Consider the following 23184-nt stretch of genomic DNA (forward strand, 5'->3'; position numbering starts at 1 on the left):
GCCCAATGCGGGACTTGCTCCCGGGACTCCACGATCATGACCAGAGCGGAAGGCAGTCGCTGAACTGACTGAGCCACCCAGGTGCCCACCAGGTGGGATTTAAAGTCGAATTTTGATCCTGTTGTCCACGCCCACCTCAAAGGCTGTCCTGCCAGTGGAGGACAGGTGTGACACTAGGGACATCCCGGGGAGATGTTTTCCACATATTTTCTGTGTTCCCTAGAAGACTGTCCAGCAGTTTGACTCCGAGGAGAAAAAGCAGTGTTAAAATACAACGTCCAAAGAAACTGTGGACTATGGTAAAAAGAAGAATGTTCTAGCATCAGACAAACCAGGAATTACATCCCTGCTCAGCCTCTTCCTTGCTGTGAGATCCCAAGCAAATCTCTGAACCTCTCTGACCTTTGGATTTCTCCAAGGCAAGTGAGAGATGGCCTGAGGATTGGACAGAGTAGTCTAAGAAAAGCACCTCGCTCAACACTCAAGTGACAGAAGTGTTGGGAGGTGGTGGGGCTGTTCCACCACAGAATGAGAGCCCAATGTCCTGTGGTCACAGTAACCATTGGCAAAAGTGCCAACCTCATGCCTTTCTCTCTCTCCGTCCAGGGGAGAGACTTCCTTGGAATCTTTCTACTCAAACTGCAGTCTTCTTGTGGCAGCATCGGCGACTCCTGGCTCAAAGAAGTAGCCTGGAGGGAAAGAGTGCCCGGGGGAGGTCTTCACCTAGGATGGGCAGAGAAGTCCTTCCTGGGCCCTTTGAGATGAGTTCCAGTGGAGGTGGAGGGTCTTGCAGACGGAGAGAACAGAATGTGCAAAGGCCCGTGGCAGGAACAGCTTTAGGTGTTCAAGGACAAGAAGAAAATGTGGTGTCTGGATTCCCTGGGAGTTAGCAGGGTTAAAGAGTGAGGCATGAGCATTACCCTGATCCCCAAACCAGGCAAAGACCCTACCAAAAAGGAGAATTTCAGACCAATATCACTGATGAATATGGATGCAAAGATTCTCAACAAGATCCTAGCAAACAGGATCCAGCAGCACATTAAAAAGATTATCCACCATGACCAGGTGGGATTCATCCCTGGGTTGCAAGTTTGGTTCAACATTCGCAAATCAATCAGTGTGATAGAACAAATCAATAAGAGAAGAGAGAAGAACCACATGGTCCTCTCAATTGATGCAGAAAAAGCATTTGACAAAATCCAGCATCCGTTCCTGATGAAAACGCTTCAAAGTATAGGGATAGAGGGAACATTCCTGAACTTCATAAAATCTATCTATGAAAGACCCACAGCAAATATCATCCTCAATGGGAAAAAGCTTGCAGCCTTCCCGTTGAGATCAGGAACACGACAAGGATGCCCACTCTCACCACTCTTGTTCAACATAGTATTAGAAGTCCTAGCAACGGCAATCAGACAACAAAGAGAAATAAAAGGTATCCAAATTGGCAAGGAAGAAGTCAAACTCTGTCTCTTCGCAGATGACATGATTCTTTATATGGAAAACCCAAAGACTCCACCCCCAAACTACTAGAACTCATACAGCAATTCAGTAACGTGGCAGGATACAAAGTCAATGTACAGAAGTCAGTGGCTTTCTTATACACTAACAATGAAAATACAGAAAGGGAAATTAGAGAATCAATTCCATTTACTATAGCACCAAGAACCATAAGATACCTGGGAATAAACCTAACCAAAGAAGTAAAGGACCTGTACTCAAGGAACTACAGAACACTCATGAAAGAAATTGAAGAAGACACAAAAAGATGGAAGACTGTTCCATGCTCTTGGATTGGAAGAATAAACATTGTTAAAATGTCTATACTGCCTAGAGCAATCTATACTTTTAATGCCATTCCGATCAAAATTCCACCGATATTTTTCAAAGAGCTGGAGCAAATAATCCTAAAATTTGTATGGAGTCAGAAGAGACCCCGAATTGCTAAGGAAATGTTGAAAAACAAAAACAAAACTGGCGGCATCACGTTCCCCGATTTCAAGCTTTACTACAAAGCTGTGATCACCAAGACAGCGTGGTACTGGCATAAAAACAGACACATAGACCAGTGGAACAGAGTGGAGAGCCCAGATATGGACCCTCAACTCTATGGTCAAATAATCTTCGACAAAACAGGAAAAAATATTCAATGGAAAAAAGACAGTCTCTTCAATAAATGGTGCTGGGAAAACTGGACAGCGATATGTAGAAGAATGAAACTCGACCATTCTCTTACACCGTACACAAAGATAAACTCGAAATGGATAACAGACCTCAACGTGAGACAGGAATCCATCAGAATCCTAGAGGAGAACATAGGCAGTAACCTCTTCGATATCAGCCACAGCAAGTTCTTTCAAGATACGTCTCCAAAGGCCAAGGAAACAAAAGCAAAAATGAACTTTTGGGACTTCATCAAGATCAAAAGCTTCTGCACAGCAAAGGAAACAGTCAACAAAACAAAGAGGCAACCCACGGAATGGGAGAAGATATTTGCAAATGACAGTACAGACAAAAGGTTGATATCCAGGATCTATAAAGAGCTTCTCAAACTCAACACACACAAAACAGATAATCATATCAAAAAATGGGCAGAAGATATGAACAGACACTTCTCCAACGAAGACATACAAATGGCTACCAGACACATGAAAAAATGTTCATCATCACTAGCCATCAGGGAGATTCAAATTAAAACAACATTGAGATACCACCTAACACCAGTTAGAATGGCCAAAATAGCAAGACAGGAAACAATGTGTGTTGGAGAGGATGTGGAGAAAGGGGAACCCTCTTACACTGTTGGTGGGAATGCAAGTTAGTGCAGCCACTTTGGAGAACAGTGTGGAGATTCCTGAAGAAATTAAGAATAGAGCTTCCCTATGACCCTGCAATTGCACTACTGGGTATTTACCCCAAAGATACAGATGTAGTGAAAAGAAGGGCCATTTGTACCCCAATATTTATTGCAGCAATGGCTACGGTCGCCAAACGGTGGAAAGAACCAAGATGCCCTTCAGCGGATGAATGGATAAGGAAGATGTGGTCCATATACACAATGGAGTATTATGCCTCCATCAGAAAGGACGAATACCCAACTTTTGTAGCAACATGGACGGGACTGGAAGAAATTATGCTGAGCGAAATAAGTCAAGCAGAGAGAGTCAAGTATCATATGGTCTCACTTATTTGTGGAGCATAACAAAGAACATGGAGGACATGGGGAGATGGAGAGGAGAGGGAGTTGAAGGAAAATGGAAGGGGAGATGAACCATGAGAGACTATGGACTCTGAAAAACAACCAGAGGGTTATGAAGGGGCGGCGGGGGGGGGGGGGTGGAGGTTGAGGAACCAGGTGGTGGGTAATAGGGAGGGCACGTACTGCATGGAGCACTGGGTGTGATGCCAAAACAATGAACACTGTTATGCTGTAAATAAACAAAAATAAATAATAAAAAAAAGAAAAAAAATTAAAAATTTTTATTTTAAAAAAAAAAGAGTGAGGCATGAGGAGGTTGGGAAGATAAGCAAAGAGAGATTAAGGTCGTTTCTTTGAGTCCTCAGGGGAGATTTCCAGAGTTACCAGGGTGGTCGGTCTGTTTATCTCTCTTTCTCTCTCTCTGTGTCTGCCTCTCTCTCTGTCATATGTACACACACACACTTTAAACACTTGTACTGCACCTTGAAATTCTTCTAGGCACTTATTCTAGTACAAGCAAATAAGTATTAGAACGACTATCATTTAATATCCATATACCTTGGCACCTGGCCTATAAGCTCCATGAGGCAGAGACCGTATCTGTGTTGTTCACCACTATACGCTTCCCTCCCAGCAAAAGGCTAGACCATGGTAGGTGCACAATTATTTTTAAGGGAGAAAGAAGAAGACAGCTTCCGGTGTATAGTACATTTCCTCAGATGGTAGGTATTATTTTAAGATTGTTCACTACATTCCCTTTGCATTGTCTTTCTCCATTGTTATTTCAAGGATCTGGGCTCTGTTACCCCAAAACCGTAAGGGGATTTCTTTCACGTGAGTTATACGTACCTGGCTTAATGCAGCTGTAGTTTTTTCTTCAATTGTTATGACAGTGAAAATAACTCAGAGAAATCTGTGAACGTTTCGAGGAAAGCATAAAGGGCTCTGGTCTAGGGAAAAGCAGGCACATGTTCCAGATGATTTGTGGCGTCTTTTCCGTCACCTTTTTTGAGATACGACTTTCATATACAAATGTGTACACGTTGTGAGGGTACAGTTTGTATTTTATTTTATTTTTTTAGTTCCAGTATAATGAACACACAGTGTTACGTTAGGGTCAGGTGTACGATATTGTGATTCAACACTTCCGTACATTACCAATGTCATTGGCATGCGTGTACATGAAGTGTACGATCTGATAATAATTTGGACAAACAAATACACATATGCCATGTAAGGGCAAATACCAGTTAAAACTAAGAGGCTTAATTCTCCCTGTTAGAAATAAGGGGAGTAAGTGACTTCTCTCCAGTCCCTTTTCTTAGTGTATAAATTTACTTTAGAAAGCTCGTAGGTTCAGGTTCTTTCTCGGACTCTGAAGCATGCATAACTTGACTAAATAAGTCTCTTGCCAGCTTTAGGAAGCAGCGGTGTCCTTCTCACAATCATGGGAACCACCTCCTTGAAATACCCATCATCAAGGAAGACGGTGCCTCCATCTCCCCATTTCTTGTGGGAGAGTAGGAGCCCGCCTCCAAGCACACTTCTACCTTCTGTCATAAAGGCTCAGAATAAGCAGCTCATTTTTCCTCTGGATAAAGCCAATTAGCACACCTCAGTTACCAGTGAATCTAGGACGGACTGTGTGTGACTAACGGTGCCATCAGGTCCTCTTACCAGAGCATCGTTACCATTTATCTTGAGAACACGTGAGTCATGGGTTGTACCTGCTCAGCTGTAGAACACGGAGAGATGTTTTTGTTTGCAGTTTCTTAACAGATTGCCTGTGATGTATATTGTCTTCTGGGTTAGTGGCTATTCAGTGATAACATCGTGTTCTTTCTCTTCTGCCTTCGTGCAGAAGTGTTCTAGGTTGGGATCAGATTTTGATTTAAATTGTATTTCCCCAACAGTCACTATTACCCTAATCAAAGTGGGCAATATTTTCTCTGGAAAATTGCCATGGGACCCTTTGAAATGAATCCCCCTCCCCCAGAAAAGAGAAAAAGAACAAAAAGGGACATCTGGTTGGCTCAGTCAGTTGAGCCTCCAACTGTTGATTTTGGCTCAGGTCATGATCTCAGGGTTGTGAGATCGAGCCCCACATTGGACTCTGCACTCAGTGGGGAGTCTACTCTCTCTACTCTGCCCCTCCCCTGTACTCACATGCTCTCCCTTTCTCTCTCTCTCTCTCTCTCTCTCTCTCTGAAATAAATAGTGTTTTTAGAAAAAGGCAAACAAACAAACAAAAAATGAAGAGATTCCCCAACCCTCCACCCAGGTAACCACCGTGTTAATTCCATCAGAATAGATTAGTTTGACTTACTCTAGAACTTCTTATAATGGAATCATGCAGTATTTACTTTTCAATGTGATGCTCTTCTCAGCGTGTTTTGGGGATCCAGCCATGTTACCGCGTGTAATTTGCACCTTTTAACTGTAGAGCACTGCTCCAGAATTTGTTTCTGCATTCACCTGTTGACAGGTGTTTGTGGGGTTTTTTTTGGACTATTATAAATAAAGCTGGTATGGACATTCCTGCAGAAGTCTGTTTGTAGGTTCACATTTTCACTTCTCCTGTAAAAATAGCTAAATAAGGAACCACTGAGTCTTATGACAGTGTATGTTGAACGTTAAATGCACTGACAAGTCCTTTCCGGAGTGGTTGCACCCATTTTACATTCCCACCAGAAGTATACGGTTGAGTTAGCGCTGTCCCACACACTCACCAACACTTGGTGCGGTCAGTCTGTTTAATGCTTGGGTTTGCATCTTGTGATTCTCATTTGCTTATTTCCACCAAGTAAGACAGTTAGGCACCGTTTTATGTGTTTACTATTTGTATATGTTCTTTAATGAAGTGTCTCTTCAAATTGCTTCCCTGTTTTTTAATTGGATTTTTGACCTCATATTGAGTTGTAAGGATTCTTTTCCTATTCTGGGCACAAATCCTTTATCAGAAATAGGCCCTGCCAGTATTTTCTCCTCTTTTTAATGGTCGGTGTTCTTTGTGTTCAGTCTTAAGAAATCTTTGCCTACCTCAAGGTCATAAAATTTTTTTTCTCCTGTTTTCTTCTTAAAGGTTTATATTTTTAGCTTTTATATTCAGATCCATGGTCCATTTTAAGTGAAATTTTGTGTACAATGTGAGGCAGAGATTGAGGTTCAAAATATCCTGCTTTTCTGTCACCATTTCTTGAAAAAAATCCCCCCCCCAAGTGAATGATGTGGGTGCCTTTGTCCAAAATTGCTTATATACATGCGGGTTATTTTTGGACTCTATCTTTACACCAATACTGCACTGACTTGATTACTGTCATTTTATAATAAGTCTTGAAATCAAGTCCTATAATTCCTCTAATTTTACCCTTCTTTTTTCAAAAGTGTTTTGGCTATTCTAGGCCTTTTGCGCTCGAAAAAGCCTGCTTGGGTTTTGACTGAGATTATGTTGAATCTATAGATAAGTTTGGGGAGAACAAACATGATTTTATTAGGTATATATTGCTGTGCAACAAATCATCGCAAAACTTAAAAACAATGATCCTCCTAATCCCACAGTTTGTGTGGGTCAGTAATCTGGCCGTGTCCTAGCAGGGTCCTCCAGCTCAGGGTCCCCCACAAGGGCACAGCCACCTCCATGTTTGACCAAATCCATTCCCAAGTTCAGTTCATAGTTGTTGGCCAGATTGTGGTCCTCGCAAACTGTTGGACTGAGAACCTTATCCTTGCCGGCTGTTGGCTGGAGGCCACCCTCAGTTCCTGGCCATGTGGGTCGTCCCCTGGGGAAGCTCACAACATGGTGAGTGATTTCATTAAAATAAGCACGAGAGAAAGGAGGTGAGTTAGAAGAAATAGAAAGCATGGTCTTCTTTAACCTCACCTCAGAGGTACCATCCTATCACCTTTGCTGTATTCTGTTTGTTAGAAATAAGTCACTAAGTCCAGCCCATACTAAAGGAAGAGGATCACACTAGGTGTATTTAACAGGATGTGGAGACCACCAGGAAGCATCTTAGAAGTGAGTCACCATAGTAATGCTGAGTACGCCAGTCCTCGAATGGGATCTCTCTCTCCTCCTCTTCTTCCCCCTCCTCCTCCTCCTCCTCCTTCTGTTCCTCTTAATAATGCTTATTACTTTTAACACTAAAGTTTTGCATATCTCTCATCAAATTTATTCCCAAGTATTTTATTGTTGATGTTCCTGAAACTAACATTTTTTTTATTATGAAAAAATAATTATCCATTTAACCAAAGTCACGATAAAAGATCTCAAAGACAAATACATAAGGTCACATAGCTGTGAGCAAAACTTCGGTGTTCATTTGTTTTTTAAATATTAAGACTTTTTTGGGGCACCTGGGTGGCTCAGTGGGATAAGCCTCTGCCTTCAGCTCAGGTCGTGATCTCAGGGTCCTGGGATCGAGCCCCGCATCGGGCTCTTTGCTCAGCAGGGAGCCTGCTTCCCCTCGCTCTCTCTGCCTGCCTCTCTGCCTACTTGTAATCGCTATCAAATAAATAAAATCTTTTAAAAAATTAAATTAAAAATAAATAAACATTAAGATTTTTTTTGAGTTTTCATTTTAGTTCCAGTTAGTTAACATACAGTGTTACATTAGATTGAAACCAGTATTCTAAATTTCATTTTCTAATTCCTTATTATTAGTAAATAGAAGTAGAGATGATTTTTAAAATATTTTATTTATTGGACAAAGAGAGAGAGATCACAAGTAGGCAGAGAGGCAGGCAGAGAGAGAGAGGGGAAGCAGGCTCCCTGCTGAGCAGAGAGCCCGATGTGGGTCTCGATCCCAGGACCTTAGATCTTGACCTGAGCTGAAGGCAGAGGCTTAACCCACTGAGCCACCCAGGTGCCCCAGAAGTAGAGATCATTTTGTATATTGACCTTGAATTGTGTGTTTTCACTGAACTCATTTATTAATTCCAGAACTTTTTGTAGGATTTTCCACCTTGATAATCATGTCATCTGAAAGAAAAAACATTTTTTTTTACTTATCTCTTTCAAATTCTGTGTGGTTTTTTTTTTTTTTTTTGGTTTTGATGCCTTATTGCACTAATTCCTCCACCCAGTAAAATATTTAGTAGAACTGGTCAGATATTCTTCTCTTGTTGCTCATATTAGAGGGGAAGGCATTTCCTCTTTCACCATTAAATATTGTGCTAATTGTATGTCTTTCATAGATGTCCTTTAAACAAATAGATTATGTACCTTCCCTTCTGTTTCAAGTTTCCTGAATGATTTTAATCATAAACGGGTTTCCAATCTGTTAGAAAATCCGTCTGGTACACTTTCAGTTTTGATTACTGCGTCTTTAATTCAGAATTTCTATTTATTCTTTTATGTGATTTCCACTTGTCTTTTGATATTCCATATCTGTTTACTCATGAAAACTGTGTTTCCCCTCAAGACCTTGAGCATACTGAAATCGATGCTTTATATTCTCTACACAGTATCCGTACTGTCTCAGTGCTGGTTTGTACTGACTACATTTTGTTTTGATTATGGTTCACATTTTCCCATTTCTTTGCATGCCTAATAATTTTATAGTGTATACTGGACATCAAAGAATAAAAGCCTAGACACTTGGAATTCATTTCTCACTCTCTAAGGAGCATCTCTTTTTGCTGACTAGTCACCTTGAGCACATGCAGTCTTGGTTTTATGCTCTAGAGGCACAGATCTAAAAAAGCTTAAGATGTTTCTAGAGCCCCTCTAACATAAAAGGACCCAACTTCCAAATGTGGACTTCTCGGCAGATCTTGGGCAGGCTGGGTTTTTGTTTGGTCAGCTCAGGTCTAAAGTAGACCATACTCTGGGGGGTATTCTTTATTGCTGAGGAATCAACTTCCTGGTTCGTTAGCTGGTGGGCCATGATGTCAAGAAGGTCTCTTCCTCTGAGCAGACCAGAATCCCAACATCTCCGAGGACCCCTTGACCTCCAGCACTCTGTTCTCCTCTCCGCCCAGGGCATGAATCCTGGTAAATCTTGCATAGCTTTGTCCTCCACCCAAGATGGTCTTAGGAATCCCTGCACAGATTTCTGGAGTGTTCTCTGCGCGGCTGCCTCTCCTGCAGCCCTGAACTCTGATGTCTCCCCACTGGCTCAGCAGCACCACTCCGCTGTCCAGGAGCCAGCTCTGGGCCACAGGCAGCACTGCATGGAGTGAGACCATCACTTCCTGAGTTCGTGCCTGCACTCAGGCATCCCGGACTTGGGATACTGATGCACCCAAGTGCGTGAAAGCAGTTGATTCATACATTTTGTTTTGTTCTATAGTGTTTATAGAAAGGGGAGCTAATCCAGGCTAGTTCCCCCTCTCAGGGCTGCATGTGGCTTAGTGACATTTTGATTCAGGGCGAAGGCAGCCTTCTCAAAGAAGCCACTCCCTCTCTTTCCAAGTTACGTTGAGCACTGGTATTGTGGGTTGGAGGCCCCTGCTGGGATCTGGTATGTCAGGACCTGTCCGGATGGTCAGGTTGGGGTCTACTTGCTGGGGGGACAAGGTGTGCTCTGAGAAACAACTCACCCTAAGGAAACAGAGTACTAAGGCAGAGCTCCAGAGTTGGTGAAGGGAAATGAGTCTCTGTCATTCAGATCTCCTCCCATCCTAGCAATGGGGACAGATCTTGGCATCCTGGCAAGACAGAATGTAATCAGAGGGAATGACAACCAAAAAAATCATTTGTTGACATTTTTGCAAAATGTTGGTATCAGCCATAATAATAATAATATTTATTTATTGCTTACTATATCCCAGACATACTTGAAAGGTCTTTCTACGCATTAGCTCATGTAATTCATACAATAACCTGAAGACAAAGGTTCTGTTGCTCTCCCAACTTTGCAGATGAACTTACCCAAGGTAGTAAGAAAGTAAATAATGCCCATAGTCAAGCAACCTCATTAGTAAAAATAGAGTCGGTATGCCTCTGGCCACCTTTCTGTGCCCCCGATCTCAGTACAGTATATACCAGGAAATTCCAAATGTATTTCTCCTTTATTTCTTTCAATTACCTAGTAATACAGAGGAGGGAGCTAAGGCCAAGAAAGAAGAGAAATTCACTTTGTCAGTTTCTTCCCCTGGTGAGTAGAAGCTCTGAGCTTTGAACTTGGGCTTCTCTGATCCCAATCCAATGCTCTTGACTCTGAGCACCCTCAAGAGCCCAGCAGCCCCAGGGGTTCAGCAAGAGGAGAAGTGCATCTCCATATACCTCCCTGCAGCACCTGGCAGTGACGGTCTCCTCCGTTGACGCATCTTGGTAGCCGTAAGGAGATGTGGAGAAGAAGAGGCGTCTGGGCTTGAGTGGGCTTGGAAATGGGTGGGGGTCCTACGGTGATGGCCCCCCATCAGATAAGGAAGTTTGGAGTCAGGGAGTCCTAGGACTTGGAGTTGAGATCTGTTTTTCTACCGTACGGGGGTGGCCTGGAGAAAGAAATTGCCCATTTTATCTCACAGACTGCTTTAGCAAGCAGGCACGTTTTGTGTTGGCAGTTGTGGTCTCTCCACGACTCGAGCTGTCGCATTCCTGTCGGGAATAAGAGAAGGGACAGGTGTACTGGCGGGCAGGACAGGAGGCGTGGGAAGTTTGCTGATCCCCCTGTTCCAACATGGTCTGAGTATGTCCCATACATACTCGGGGAGGGAGACTCAGTGTGAATCAATGGGGCCGTTAATGTCAAAGAAGGAAGAGGAGGAGCATGGGGAAGAGGAGGAGGGGGTCCCCTTGTTAAACCTAATATAAAAAAATGGGAAAGTCACTTGCCTTCTAACTCAACTACAATGCCCCGGAGTTGTGGGGCCTTCGGCAGGTTCTGTCAATTCTCCGAACCTCAATTTTGTCACCTGTAAAGTGGAAATAACCATGGCTCCCAATGACACAGTGTCTGTCAACTCGCTTGACAACTTTAGATGCCCAGAGAAGACCTCTTGACGCAGTTAACTCCTGAGCAAGACAGGAGGGATGAGACCAGGTCAGGCACACAAAACCGCATGGAAGCCTTTTCCAGGTGGGAAGGAGACAGCAAGTGCAGAGGTCCTGGGGCAGGAAAGAGTCGTGCGTTCAAAACCAGGGAGGACAGTGTGGCTGAAACAGGGGAAGCAGGATGGAGGCAGGAGACAGTTAGTTTGGGGCAGGGGTCCGATCCTGCAAGGACCCTTAGGGCATGGTTAGGAATTTGGATCTTATTTCAAGTGTAACAGTTTGTAGGGGGTTTTGAAGGGTCTTGAAGTGAGGGAGTGACATCGTGTGACTTCCCGCAGGGTAGCCATGGGGGCACTGGCTCAGTAAAGCTTGTTGAATAGATCACACAGCAGAGGGAGGCAGAAGTAGGAACTCGGGAAGAGGTAACTGTCCTCGCAATCTGGCATCACCCCATGCAGGGTTATTGCTGAAAGGCTCACTTCCCTGAACCCAGAGGAAAGTTCCAGGCATGGCCAGCAGCACCAGGCCCCCAGATCTGGGACAGCTGACTCAGGAGCAGAACAGTCCAATCCAGCCGAGCTTACTAAAGCTCCGTGTCTTGGCTGATGCAGTTGTGAAGTTAAGTGACGAGGGAGCATCCTTTCCCTGGCTTCACGCATTACCTGCTGCTGGGCCGGGCCCCGATTCCTGCCCTCCCGAGGAGGAGGGCTGACTCACTCAGCCGTTTCCTTCGCAGAGACAAGCTGTACTGTGGCCCCTTCAGTAGCTACAAGGAGGGCACGCAAAAGCAGTCTGCCCACTTCCAGAGTCCTAGACTCCTCAAGGGTCAGGCTGGGCACTCCCCCCCACCGCCCCGCTTCCCCCATCTCACTTTAATACCAGAAAGAAGCTACTATCTGTTGAGCACCCGCTATGCTCCGGGCATAGCCTGAGATGATTGCATTGCCTCTTCCAAACCCTGGAACCCTCGACCACTCTTCCAAGGAGGCATTTTTCTCTGCATCTCACAGAGATTCAGAGAGGCCAAGCACATTGTCTAGGGGTGCACAGCTCCTAAGTAGAGAAACTAGCATGGGAGCCTGGGGTTTTTAGCATCACAGCACACTCCGCTCCTTCCATATTCTTCTCCCCCCTCCCGCAGATGAGGACAGTGAAGGCAGGAAGGGAAGCCATTGTTTTCTACCCGACGTCTTCATGTGTTCTTTAAAAGCCTGCCACAAACAGAATCTAACATCCATAATGTGTCTGTGAGCGCCTCAGACCACAGGGCGCACTGACCTTGAAGCTTCCTTCAGAGACTGTCTTTCTGGGATGGTTTCTGAAGAAATCCACAAAGCAGTTTGTGTCAATAAAATTGAAAATGTAACCAAATCAACAAATCTTTATTGGCCCATAACTTGGAAAAGACTCATACACTGTGACTCCTGAGTCCGATTCTAGCCGAGATGGAATAACACAGGTCGGAGAGACCCTTGTGGCAGGAGTAACTGTAAATGTCAGACAAGGTATAAGAAACAGTGGTTTTAGAGACAGCGGACAGCAGACAATCAAGTCTGACAGTCCCTGTGGGGCCAGAAACGAAGGAACGAGGTCAGCCCTATGGTCCTCAGGGCCTTGAGAGACTTTCCAGAATGGAGATGGTTGGGGGGGGGGGGGGCGCAAGCAGAGCCTCAGGGACTCTCACAGTTGAAAGACAGAGCCGTGAGTTCACAAATACAAGATAGCTCGAGTTTGCAGGACAGACCAGAGAGCGGAGACCTGCCCCAGAGATCTCCAGAGGGTCCCCTCGGGCGCTGAGCTCCCGGGCGTGAGAGAAGACAGTGCCTGGCACGCAAACAGGGCTGGCAATGGTGCCTGTTGCTACCTGTCAGGCTGCAACATCTCGTGATGGGTGGGATGTTGGGCACAGTCCTTCAGAAGGGTCTTGCCTCAGTCTTAATGATGCTGTAAATCTTGAATGCTAAGAGATAAACATCCCCTAGATACAACAGCATCATAAACAATTCCCCCTCGACTTGCCACACAGATTGCAACAATCGGAAAGAGATCGGGAAGCCTTATAACATTATTACATGTGGGATCTTACCGAAAACTCCCCTTTTGAGCCAAACTCGCCCTAGAACAAAGGTGGCTTTTTGAGAAGCAGATAAACAGCTTGGAAAGGTGAATGGCAAATCCAGCCACTGGTTTACATCTGGAATGACCTTACCGGGGCTTTGCAAAGATTCATTGCTAGAGAGCAAAGGACAGGATACACTCCACATTATTTTTTAAATAGAGCAGCTTATTCGTTTTGCCTCATGCATCCCTGCGTAGGAATGAAAGTTTCTCTGTTCTTAACATCTGCCGCTCCAGACAGAACATAATATTATAAATGCTAACTAATCAGTATCAGAGAGACGTTTCTAATTTGATCTGACATCCACGAGGCACCAAAGAATTCTCTGTGTGCTGGAGATTAAAAGGGAATCAAGGTTTTAATAAGTCATTATTAATATTTATATGAAAGTAACAAATCCCCATTCTCTTTAAGAGGTAGACACCCCCAAATAATATGAAACTGTGGGAGTATCCACACATGCAAAACCCCACTTGGGGTTCCTTCAGTGGACTCCGGAAGCTCACGTAAGTTGCTGCACCTCTGGTTCCCACCCATGGCATGCGGCCCACTGGGGGTCAAGCAGACCGAGGATTGTTTGAGGAGAAATCACATGCACCGTAGCCCTCAGATGGTCTCCTCCTGTTGCTTCTCTTCAGCCGAAACTCAAGCCTTTAAAACAGTCCCGGTGTCCAAACTAGCTTGGTTGATTCCATGCCATTTCACTCTTCGAGAGACAGAGTAGCTGACTTCTTGTTTGCTTCAGGCAATTTCCAGCTGCACGTCCTCCTGGTCTTCTTCACCGCTCTAGTGGGTGTAACCAACAGCATTGCCGTGGGGGTCGTCACCATCGCCGTCATCGTTGTCGTCATCACCGTCATCACCATCGTCGTCGTCGTCTTCATCATCACTGTTATCGTCAGCATCATCCTCATCCTTGCCTTATCATCATATCATCATCATCATCATCACCATCATCCTCATCATCACCATCATCACCACCACCGCCTTCATCTTCACTGTCATCATCATCAACACCATCCTCCTCCTCACCGTCATCGTCATCCTTGTCTTCATCATCACATCATCACCATCATCACCTTCATCACTGTCTTCATCATCAACACCATCCTCCTCCTCACCGTCATCGTCATCCTTGTCTTCATCATCACATCATCACCATCATCACCTTCATCACTGTCTTCATCAACACCATCCTCCTCCTCACCGTCATCATCATCCTTGTCTTCATCATCACATCATCACCATCATCACCTTCATCACTGTCTTCATCAACACCATCCTCCTCCTCACCGTCATCGTCATCCTTGTCTTCATCATCACATCATCACCATCATCACCTTCATCACTGTCTTCATCAACACCATCCTCCTCCTCACCGTCATCGTCATCCTTGTCTTCATCATCACATCATCACCATCATCACCTTCATCACTGTCTTCATCATCAACACCATCCTCCTCCTCACCGTCATCATCATCCTTGTCTTCATCATCACATCATCACCATCGTCACCTTCATCACTGTCTTCATCATCAACACCATCCTCCTCCTCACCGTCATCATCATCCTTGTCTTCATCATCACATCATCACCATCGTCACCTTCATCACTGTCTTCATCATCAACACCATCCTCCTCCTCACCGTCATCATCATCCTTGTCTTCATCATCACATCATCACCATCGTCACCTTCATCACTGTCTTCATCATCAACACCATCCTCCTCCTCACCGTCATCATCATCCTTGTCTTCATCATCACATCATCACCATCATCACCTTCATCACTGTCTTCATCATCAACACCATCCTCCTCCTCACCGTCATCGTCATCCTTGTCTTCATCATCACATCATCACCATCATCACCTTCATCACTGTCTTCATCAACACCATCCTCCTCCTCACCGTCATCGTCATCCTTGTCTTCATCATCACATCATCACCATCATCACCTTCATCACTGTCTTCATCAACACCATCCTCCTCCTCACCGTCATCGTCATCCTTGTCTTCATCATCACATCATCACCATCATCACCTTCATCACTGTCTTCATCATCAACACCATCCTCCTCCTCACCGTCATCATCATCCTTGTCTTCATCATCACATCATCACCATCATCACCTTCATCACTGTCTTCATCATCAACACCATCCTCCTCCTCACCGTCATCATCATCCTTGTCTTCATCATCACATCATCACCATCATCACCTTCATCACTGTCTTCATCATCAACACCATCCTCCTCCTCACCGTCATCGTCATCCTTGTCTTCATCATCACATCATCACCATCATCACCTTCATCACTGTCTTCATCATCAACACCATCCTCCTCCTCACCGTCATCATCATCCTTGTCTTCATCATCACATCATCACCATCATCACCTTCATCACTGTCTTCATCATCAACCCCATCCTCCTCCTCACCGTCATCATCATCCTTGTCTTCATCATCACATCATCAGCAGCATCATCCCCATCATGACCATCATCATCATCCCTCCCACTTTCTGAACACTATTAATGAACCAGACTGAAAACTAAAGATGCGGTAAGTATCTGCCATACCTTGTTTCAAATTCTTAGGACATTCTGAATGGGTAGTTTTATCCCCATCTCACAGGTAAAGAAAGAGGCTCAAAGAGACAAAGCGTCTTGCCTAACTGCACCTGGGGAAAATCAGAATTCAAACCCATAGGTTACAACATCACAAAAAAAGTCATACTTCATCGTGCAAGGATTTGTTTTTCCAGCCCAGGTTTTCCAAATCCCCTGAATGGAAACACTGGCAGAAGAATGATTTCTTTCCTATTATCAGGACTTGGAGTGGTGCAACATTTTCTCACCATGTTGTGGATCCGGAAGCCTGGACGTCATCAGAGACCATTGAAAAATCCCTTTGTTCCAATTCAGAAACGGTCCGCCAGTAATGGAAATATTGCCACGGCTTTGTGTGGTTGCCCATTTTTCTCCATGATGAATTTTGTGTCATGGTGGTTTCCTCCCCAACTGGCTCTCCGACGTGCAATTTCCATGTGGGTTTCTTTGGTGGTGTGCAGATGGTAATAAAATAAAGCCGCCACTCCCACTTTTGCCTTGAACTTTCATCACTATGCATCATAAATAGCCAAGGAGTGCTCACGAGGGACTCCTGGAGTGTATATAAATGGCTGTTACTTCTGTGGTTTACCACTTGGACGTGGAGTGATTTATCTTTGCCCGGCTAGAAGCTGCCGTGACATTCATCATCCAAGCGGAGGCAGAGAAGCAATGGGCTGGTGTTCACCGAGCGGCTAAATGGGAAGCGCCTGGTCCACGTGGAGGTCGGGCCAAGTCTGACTGACTCATGAATGATCGGGCCACTGGATGCATCCCTGGAAACCACAAGTGCTAACGGAATTACTCCAAAATGCAAGCCCTGTGGGGAATTGAGACTAGTGTGGAATGAGTTTGTCCTCCCAAAATTCACATGTTGAAATCCTAACCCCCAAGCTGGGGCCTTTGGGAGGTGATGACATCGTGAGGGTGTGGCCCCCGTGAATGGGATTAGTGCCCTCGCAGGAGAGACCCCACAGAGCTCCGCCACCCATTCTGCCACGTGCGGACACGGTGAGAAGGAAGAAGTTTCTCACCAGACATGGGATCTTCCAACACACTGGTCCTGAACTTCCAGCTTCCAGAACTATGAGAAAGCAAGTGTTTATTGCATAAACACCCCCCCCCCCCAGTCTATGGGTATAGCAGTTGAAACGGATTAAGACAGAAATCCCATCTGTATGGTTCATTTTTTCAACTTTTTTTTTTTAAGATTTTATTTATTTGAAAGAGAGAGAGAATGCTCTGAGGTGGAAGCAGGCTCCCCGCTGAGCAGAGAGCCCAATGCGAGGTTTGATCCCGGGACCCTGAGATCATGATCTGAGCTAAAGGCAGACACTTAACCCACTGAGCCCCCCAGGCGCCCCTTATTTCTTTCATTCTTACCACCTTGCTCAGTGCCTGACACAGATTAGATGATCCATTAACATTTTTCCAATTCCATTATAAAAATTCTCAAACGTAGCAAAGTTGAAAGAATTTTAAAGGCAAAAACCATATACTCGCTACCTAGATTCTACCGTTAAAATGTTATTTTATTTGCTTTATCATGTAACTATCCTGTTATCTGTCCATCTATTCATCTGTCTTATGTTCCGAAGCATTTCAAAGTAAATTGCAAATATCAGTACACTTCCCCTTAAATACTTCAGCATACACATCATTAACTTCAATATTTGTTCTCAGGGTTTATTTTCTTTTGATGAAAATTTACATGCAGCATAGCGTAAGCATCTTAAGAGTACATTTGCTGCTTGTTACGGGCTGTGCTGTGACACCCCCAGAGTCATACGTTGAATTGTCCTAGCCCCCGGTTCCATGGATGTGACTATATTTGGGGACACCGTCTTTAAAGAGGTGATTTAGGGGTATCTGGGTGGCTCAGTTAGTTAAGCGTCTGACTTCAGCTCAGATCATGATCCCACGGTCCTAGGATCGAGCCCCACATCGGGCTCCCTGCTCCATGGGGAGCCTGCTTCTCTCTCTCCCTCTGCTGCTCCCCCTGCTTGTGCGCTCGCTCGCTCGCTCTCTCTGTGTCAAATAAAATGTTAAACAAAAAAGAGGGGGGTGGTAATTTAGTTAAAATGGGGTCTTATGGATGCCCTGACTCAGTGTGACTGGTGTCCTCAAAAGAAGGGAAATTAAGACACAGTTACCTATAGAGGGGAAACAGGGAGGAGACGGTCATCTACAAGAACAGGAGAGAGGCCTCAGAAGAAACCAACCCTGCTGACACCTTGATCTTAAACTGCCGGTGGCCATAATTACCAGACAATAACTTCCTGTTGCTTAATCTCCTCAGGCTGTTCTGCTTGGCTCTGGCAGTCCCAGCAAAGCCATACACCAGGTTTGACAAATGCATTCATCTGTGTAACTCAAGCTCCTATCAAAAAATAAAACATCATTATCCCCCAGAACATTCTGTCATGCCCCTGCCCAGTCCATCCCACCCCAAACACGACTCTCAATCTTTCTCCTCTCGGTTAGTCATCTTCATTCTAGAACTTCGTACAAATGGAATTACGCACATGCACTCTTTTTGTAAGGTTTCTTTCGCTCGGCCTGATGTTTTTGAGGTTCGCTCCTGTTGCTCCATGTGTCCGTACTTTATGCCTTCTATGGCTAAGGTTAGAACAGGGCATACCTCTAGCTGAAGGCATCCCTTGAAAGGTTCAGGGGAACTAAATCGCAGAAAAAGACCTGAACTTGAATCCAGCTCTCTTTTTCTTTAGCTGGGACACCAGGGATTAACAAGTCTCCGCTTTCTTATCTGTAACTTCTGGATAAGAGCACCTTGCACCATGTCTCTGAAACACTGAGAACCCAGCATAGAGCAGGTGGTCAGGAAACAGGAGCCTTTCGCTCCCCCCCGCCCAGGACTGGGTCAGGAGGCGCCTCACCTGCCTGAGGTCTGCACCTCTCTCACTCATGTCTCTGCTCCTGACCCGCTGGGACCAAGGAAAGCCCCTTACTCTCCCACCTTCCCTCTTCAGATCGTGCTACTCAAGACTGGGACGTTCCATTGAGCTTCTGGAGCCAAGACTCCTTGTGTATGTTCCTGCCCCAAGCCCTGGAGAGAGGCAGCCCTATGTGGTGAATCGGAAATACACAAGGAGAAGAAAACAGAGAGGAAGAAGGATGTGCTTAGCCCCTGCTTCCATCCTGAGCTGCACAGATTTCACAGAGTGCCCTCCCCGTCATCTTGAGATCCACTCACGGCATCTCGTCTCTCTCCAATTAGAGATAAACCAAAGCCTTTTCCCACTTAACAAATGGTCTCTGAGACATGAAAATAAAAGCCTTTCATTCAGCGATCATTCCATGTTATTATTATTATTAACCACTGGTTAACTCGTGCTAATTGAGCTCCTCCGGATAAAAGGTTAACATTTCTTAATACAGAGCAGCCACCAAACCATTTAGCAATTTTCAGAAGGCATTCTCTGTGCTCTGCCTAATTAAAGCACCGTCAGGGAGAGGGGCTTACGCGTTGTCGGGGGCTGAAGGGAGGGGGTGGGAGGTTGATCTCAGGATCGGGGAGTGGCCCACCACCGCTCACTAGCTCCCTAATTCACCACGCTCATTCTAAATGAATTCGTAAGCCTGCCCTCCTTGAAGCTGCCCAAACCGTTTTCCAGTGATGAATGCTTGACGTCTCCTGGACTCAGATTTTCACTGGATAATTAGGAGATGAGGAAGATGGAGCTCTTCCAAATTGTACTCTTGGGCAGCCCAGACAGTTTGGTTTAAATTGCTAGAGAAGCTACATATGTGGTGGGAGCTTCTAGAATAGCAAGAATGACTCTTTCTTAAGCTTGCAGCCTCTGGCACATAAACACTTCCTCACTTGCAGAGTGTAAACAGGACCAACCACCGAGGGTTGTTAGGAAGTTTGGAGGTGATGCATAGAAATCTTCCAACATAGCGCGTAACAGGTGCTCCCAGTGGGGGTGGAGCTCACCCAGCAGTAAGGTTATGGTCTTTAACTGGCAGCCGCACTGAATCCCCAACAGTAGGTAAAAGCATCCCCTAGGACTTCTCTCCAGGAGGGGGCCAGACGCTACATTAAATGCAAGAAGGGTAGAGATGTGTATCCTCTCTGTATCCGTGTAAGGTTGATTCCTTTGTCCTTCTGCCTCCCCAAGGACTGAAAAGCAAGCACGGAGACTTAACACAAATGATATATTATTTATGTACACGGAAGACGATGCTTCTGTAGCCTGTAACCTGTAGCACACAGAGACATAAATAAGCCTTGCGAAGTCAGAATTCTGCCAAGGGGTTGGGGACGGGGGGTGCTCTTTACCTGGCTTTCTTCCCTCTGGCCACCGGAATCATGGCTGTGATAGTCAGACGGTTGACATCCAGCTTCACAATACCTACAGGAATTCTGGAACTCAGAACCCTTTAACAGCTAAAGGAAGATCTGGAGAGAATGCTTGAGCCTTTTCACTGGTTTCTAAGGAAGCCTTGACTCCTGCCTTTTTACACGTCTAAAGTCAGGGATGGGCAATGAAGTCTGCCATCCTTTAAGCCCAAGGACGGGTTGGTCGAGTTCAAGGTCAAATTGGGTCGTGTTGCCCACCATAGAGGATCCAAAGGGGAAAATGTTCAAAACACATGCGGGCGTGGATCCCCCTCCCCTCTCTCCACCTACAGGCCAGTGTGGTTTCAACCATAGGTTGAAATCCCAGGTACCTGCAGGGACCAAACAGGTGACCTAGATGAGTGACCACACCATGTTGCCAGGTGGAAAGATACAGTGTTAGCCGAGAGTCGTATTTTTTAGGAGGAGTTACGAGGTTGGAGTTTTGTAAAACCTTCCATTTTTTTGAGCTAGTGGCAAATAATTTAAAAAAAAACAAAGAGTCAAACAAACATAATCAAGGGCCACATTCGGCTCTTATGTACCGAGTTAAGGGTTTAGTCACCGAAGTGAATCAGAGCCAGGTTTCAATCTCAGCTCTGTGTGTTGACCTTGAAGAAACTGCGTACCTCCTCTACAGCTCAGACTTCTCGTCTTAAAGGAAAGGCAGTGACGGTGCCTGCTTCGTTAGCTCATCTCCAAATTAACTAAGCTCATACTCTCAGCACTGGCCTGCAACCCCAGGGCAGAGAACAGGACCCAGTACAAAGCAGGTTTTCAACATATGGTTTTTGGTGTTTTTTTGTTTATTTGTTTTGTTTTGTTCTTTTGTGTGAACTGATGAGTAAATAATCACCATCGTGATTACCATAAAGCCACTGGCCCTACAGGGACCTCAGGTCTCAGCACCCCATTCTATGAGATTTTGTTTATTAAAATTGCTTCTCCACTCTCTTCAATGTAACTCGTTTAAATTTGGCTTCCCTTCTGCCATCCCCAAACTCGTGCAGGACAGACCTTCCTTGATGAAGGCCCTTGACCCCCAAGCTCAGTCCCAAGGTAACTGAGCCTGCGGTGCGGGGGTGGTCCTAGGATTCAGGGAGAGCGCCTCTGTGCTGTTATTAGCGCTGTTAGAACCGTGTCCGGCAGAAGCCACCTTAGTGGTTCTGGGAACATGTCAGATGAAGAACCTACAGTGTGTCTGAGTCTGTTTCTCGTTTTCGAATTTTTCTCTGGAGCCTCCTAGATCCGACTGCCCTGAGACGGCAGGAGACCCTCGTGGAATATTGTCAGCCCCGAGCTGCCTCGTGACTCACAGCTCTTTGCAGATAAGGACCAGCAGCCATCTGCCAAGTGGCCCCTGAGGGCTCCTGCCAAGAGAAGAGAAGCTCCAGGGATCAGGAATTGAAAATAACTGAGTTTTCACACGCACGTTCAGACGTGCACACACACACGCACACGCGCGCCCTACCAGTACCCGCAACACGGTTCAGATGTTGAGTTGTAAAGACCAAAATCAAGAGTAGTCCAGAAATAATTGCCTTGGAGTGGGCCTGCTAGGTTCATGCCCCTTTAAAGCTAGAAAAACCCTCGCTCCATCCCATGTCATGTCCTTATCCACAGGCGGTTAATAGGGATCCCATAGAAGCCTGGTCTGTATTTAAGTGATGCATTGTTCTTCTCAACAGGACCGTCCATCCCCCCAGTGGGATGCTCCTGTCCTCCAAAGGTGACTCTTGAGTCTGGCAAACAGCAGGAAGATGGGCAGAATTTCCTCCAGGCAGCCTCCCCGCTGTGCCTCAGATCCGTGACCCTCCTCCCAGTCCCCGGAGCCCCACTGAGGTACGTACAGCAAACTCCGTGTGTCACCCACACCATCTTCCCTGCTGCCGTGAGGACCCTGGACCGCCCAGGAGGTCTCTTGGGCAATTCAGACAGTGCTAAGAACACAGACCATTCACCTTCCTATTTTCCGCACGTTTACTGACCCTCAGTACTTCCTTAAACCTTGAGGTTTTAGCCCCCTTCTCCAGCAAGACCCAGAGAGTAAGGAAAATAATACCAGTGACGTATTTAGTGCTTCCAGCGTTCAAGGAGGTTTTTTAAAGCGTGTAACGAGCTCTGCCTTTCATGGAAATTAACAAGAGGCCTACAAGTGATATATTTATAGTTGTTGTTGTCCTGTTAGGGAGGCTGGGGTTCAGAGTGGGTTATGAACTCACCCTTCCGCTGCCAGGCAAATGACACAGCTTTATTGGAGCACAAATCCATCTTGATTCCAAAACCTGAGTCCTTGAAAGTATCAAAAATAACAAGAGCCAAGACATCTCATGCTCGTCTTACAGGATGCCAGATGCCAAGCCCAGCATTGAACATGCCTTTCTCCCTTCCTTCCTGTATTTATCGTGGGAGCTGTGTGCCATTCTTCCCATTTTAGAGATGAGGTCATCGAGGCCAGGGGCGATTAAGCATTTGGCCCAAGGAGGCGTGGCTGTCGGGTTGGAACAGCCGAGATCCCAGCCCAGGTCTTGCGGTGTCAGAATCAAAGCTCTTCAACACACTCTATGGAGACTTACTACAAAGATTTCATAGAGGAACGCTGACCCACATTGACTTACGGTCTCAAAATGTCTCCCCATGCGCTCAAACCCTGTTACCAAAAAACCACATCCAATTTAAAAAAAAAAACTCAATAGCAAGTTAGATAGAAACAAAGTGGATACTTGTATCATTAGGGGTACAGTTCCAATCCTCCTCTTATTCTTAAAACATCCGGCAACATGACCGTACCCTCCAGTGGAGATGTCGGGGTCCCCCAGACGGCCCCAGGGGCTGCCCTCCTACTTTCTCCCAGCTATGAAGGTTCAGGATACTGGGGTTTTCCTCCAGCATCCTAGGCCAGCATCCCGAGTCACTCGGGATTTACAGATCAGGCGGGTAAGCAATGAATCT

At 45.6% G+C, this 23184-nt stretch overlaps 1 long non-coding RNA gene across 1 annotated transcript in view; it reads left to right on the top strand.

The window, feature by feature from the left end:
* LOC123933929 overlaps positions 1-23184 on the top strand; it is a 58023-nt gene that overhangs the window by 29423 nt on the left and 5416 nt on the right. Inside the window, exon 2 of the long non-coding RNA XR_006816708.1 lies at positions 21921-22074. This is a non-coding gene — a long non-coding RNA (uncharacterized LOC123933929). The remainder of the gene's footprint in view (positions 1-21920; positions 22075-23184) is intronic.

This window comes from Meles meles, chromosome 21, assembly GCF_922984935.1.
Source record: "Meles meles chromosome 21, mMelMel3.1 paternal haplotype, whole genome shotgun sequence".
In the NCBI taxonomy this organism is placed as follows: domain Eukaryota; kingdom Metazoa; phylum Chordata; class Mammalia; order Carnivora; family Mustelidae; genus Meles; species Meles meles.